This window comes from Hibiscus syriacus, unplaced genomic scaffold (genome assembly GCF_006381635.1).
Source record: "Hibiscus syriacus cultivar Baekdansim isolate YM2019G1 unplaced genomic scaffold, ASM638163v2 tig00113724_pilon, whole genome shotgun sequence".
Taxonomy (NCBI): Eukaryota; Viridiplantae; Streptophyta; class Magnoliopsida; order Malvales; family Malvaceae; genus Hibiscus; species Hibiscus syriacus.
Genome location: NW_024063470.1, coordinates 422,097 through 426,087, shown reverse-complemented (window position 1 = coordinate 426,087; position 3,991 = coordinate 422,097). Strand labels below are relative to the sequence as shown.

Sequence of the window (3,991 nt, the reverse complement as noted above, 5' to 3'; positions counted from 1 at the left end):
TAAATTATATTACAAATAATCAATATAAATATTGAAAATTCGTAATATTTACAAAATAACGTATTAATCCCGTATAGGATTTCCTGCACGCACCGTCTTCAGTAAAATGGTCATATCTTGAGTTCCCTATATCGGATTGATGCGATTCAAGAACCGTTGGAAAGATAAGAGATAGACGGTTGTATCTCCAGAAGACATGTCGACCGCATAACAACTGGATCCCCTTCAAAAAGTTGTTGCAAATCTGCTGCTATTAGACCCTTACGGATGAATGTTTGAACTGCGATTTGAAGCTTATCTTTAAGAAGTTTTGTCCGGCCTCATGTGATAGGGCCAAGTGGTATAGTAAATTCATCATCCTTAGCTTTAGGGCGTGTGGTGCATGTATCATAAGACAAGTCAAAAACAAAAGTGATCATAACATAACTTTTTCAAAATCGGTGATCACCCGTGTAGTTTACCCTTTATTATTCACGTTGGCACTGAGGAGTTTTACAAAATAACTATAAGTAGGCATGGAGTCTAGTTTATAGAAAACCACCAAATTATGAAGTTTAAACACCTTAAATAATGTTACAAATGCTGTTTTTTAATTGCCCTTAATTCCTACCAACAACAATAAAGAAAAGATATGTAACTACATTGTTACTGAATCGAGGTTTTAACGATAATACTCAAAAGCATAGACTGAAAATCCTAAATTCCGAAGTTAATGGCATCTATTGCTTCGCTACATTGATCTAAAACACGTTAACTTAAGTTGCTGGTTTGTTATTGCACAGAACTGTGGTCTAACAATTTAGACGTACCCGTATTATACGTCATTTGTAAGATATTAATCCGCTCTCCGAGGATGTGCTCTTTGAGTTCCTCGATTGCAGCATATTCCTTCTCCATTAGCACCTCCGCATCATCGCAATGCCTTATATTAGAATGCAACTTCTTTAACTATATTCGAGTTAAGGATGAATATTAGGCATGTGTTATGGATAAATAGAATAGCATCAGAATAAACATTAAGTGAAGAATGAAAATGGAACCGGTATGCTTGACGGACTTGTGCTTCTATTATGGTTGCGACTAAATGCTCAATCTCCCTCTCTTCCTGCATGGCTAACAATTTGGCACGAGCAGCAGCTGCTCCGAGACCTGTTGCAACTGCCGCTCTGATTCGCAATGGTAAAGGTACATCACCCTTCTTGGTATGTATCTCTTAAGATTCTGCAAGAGTGTTTTCTTAGAAATTCTAGTGATGATTTGGAATATATAACTCCAATATGAACATGCAAAACATCGAAAGTAAAGCAGAAATCGGAACAATGAAAATATTAAATATATGATGTATATGTGCTCAGTGATGAGAGACAACTCGTATGAAAACCCGAGAAGATAGCATAAAGAAAAGGCGGGCATGCAGCAATATGAATAACATCTACTTTCGATCCCATAATCTGGTTCTTCAACCAAAACAGCCAAAAGATGTTTGCAGAACTGTATTTGAAAAGTATATATACCTGATGGACTAGAACTCTCCTTTATCTCCGATGCTTCGATATCATGAGCTCTAAAACATATCAAAGATCGTACACATCAAAACACCAGAATGATGCAAAAGCTAACAGTAAATTAAGGTGCAAAGGGGAAGAAAAGTAAGAATAACAATATTAACTTTTGGACAACCTTAAAGTAGGGGATAGCGACCCATTAGTTAAAATCAATCTGATCACCATCAAATATTTCCCTTGGACAGTACATTTCATCGGAAAGCATCGCAACTGCAGCTTCAGCTGCAGCATCAGTAATTTGTGGCTCAACCATGGTAGAGATGCGAACAACCTGTAGGAAAAGCAATCAATAATGTATAATTAAAATCTTTAAAGAATGCTTGTAAACATGCAATAAACTTAGAATATAAGAGGAGAGCAAAAAATCAGATAAAATGAAGACGTCATGTATTAGTAAGATGGTGGTACAAATTTCTGAAGTGAAGTCTCTTACCTGCTTCATGAGAGAATTACCAGCATCTGGAATGGAAGCAATGCGTTTTTTTTTCAAAGGAGGATCTTGATTCTCACAATTTCCATTATTTCCGATCTCATTTGTGCCATCATAACCTTGATCCTCATTTATAATATTCTTTTGACGCTTGGATGAATGAACAGGATCTGATTTTATGCCATTTACATTCATACTCATACTGCTGGAATTGCCCCTTCCCTTGGCCGAATATATCAAAGACTCACCAAAAGGCAGCTCAATGAGCTTTGTAATACAATCAAGTTTAGACTTGGTTTGAACATTCTGAGCAAAAAGATCCCAGTCATCCCTGTGTTTCAGAACAGAATCCAAAAGAAGAGTTTCCGCTTCAGTCCACAAAGCACCATTGGTCGCACCCCTCTCACTGCAATCTTTCAACTTGAAATCATCCATAGATTTATCCTCCCCATAATTTCCACTTTTGAAGCATTTAGCGCAAACTACAAAATTATCCTGCAGATATAAATCATGTATCACACGACACCACAGCAAAATCAAGCTGACTACATGGCTTCAGCTTTGTGCAGGTAATTACAACAACAAACATAGAGATATATATTTACACATATAAACATACATACATACATACACACATTGGCACCCAACTAAACTACATAGGGTATGCCAAATCAAACATGAATCTGATAAAGCTTGTAAGCAGAAATTCCACACAAGCAAACCATTGTTCTTCGGCATAATTCAGAGATAAAATCAATTTTAAACAAAATTTAAAAGCAAAACATCTTTCAACTTATCTTTTAAGGAGGAAAAAAAGGAATTACCTTTTTATACTCATAGTACCCAGAATCACAATTATCTCCACAATTACCACAATGAAGCCTCTTCAAATCACCAAAAACATCAGAGTACGAAGCCAAGGGATGCAGCTTAACTCCACTCTCTTAAACCCCATCACCACTGTTCGTCCCCTTAACAACCGGCACCGGAAGCGGCCGCAAGGAATTGGGATTGGCCACGACCCGGACTCCATTAGGAGCCCCGTTTTCGACCCGAACCCTATCGTCGCTCTCGGAACCTTCGTGGGGCGGAGGCGGGGCGACGGAATTGATCAAACCCCAGGTTTCCAAGAAGAGGAAGGCCTTGTGGAGCAAAGAGACGTCGCCGATGAGAGATTTACGGATTTCGGTAAAGGTGAGGCAGCGAGAAGGGTCTTCCCGGTATTTGTTGATGATGAAATCCCTGAATTCTTTAGATTGAGCTTCCTTCGAAGAATTCTTTCAAGGCTTGCCTCTCTGTTTCGTGAATATCGTTCCAAGCAAACCAACCTGTACAAAACGTTGAAGAAAAAGTAATAGGATTGTTTGGTTAGGGTTTTGAGGAATTAATTAAGTAATTAACGAGGGACTTACTCCAGTATCTTGGTATGGTGTAGAGGTCGAGCTCTGGTTATTCGGGTCGAGTTGAATCCGGATTCGGGTCATGACGAGGCTTGTTCTCCATTCCCGGATCCTTGGTGAGTTTTAGAATGAGAGATTTAGTTAAAGAGAATTGAATAGAAGTGACTTTTCTTCCCCTTTTTTTAAATGAGGGATAATTAGTAATTTTATAATAATAGAAACACTTAAATAAAATTAAACCTTTTTTAAACTACTCGTTTAAGCCAGCTGCTTCCCTATTTTTCCCATCCTTTCTAGAGAAAACCATTTTTGTTCGTCCTTTTCTCTCACCTTTTTCTTAGGAGAAAAAGCTTAATATCTATTTTAGTCTATCTGATTTTGTGAAATTTTCATTTCGATCACTTTATTATTTTTATCAATATAGCCTTCAATTTTTTTATTTATTATCACTTTTCGGGTAACCTATCACTGATGTTTGATTATGTTTTTGTTTTCTCGAATGAAATTTTAAAAATAATAAATAAGCCACTAACATTATCATTTATAAAAAAAATGGTCACTAATATCGATTTGTAACAAAATATCACTCCATCATC

General features: G+C 37.0%; 1 pseudogene; it reads right to left on the bottom strand.

The window, feature by feature from the left end:
* Nucleotides 1–619: 619 nt before the first annotated feature.
* On the bottom strand, nucleotides 620–3,702 carry LOC120187218 (annotated as a pseudogene).
* Nucleotides 3,703–3,991: the final 289 nt, after the last annotated feature.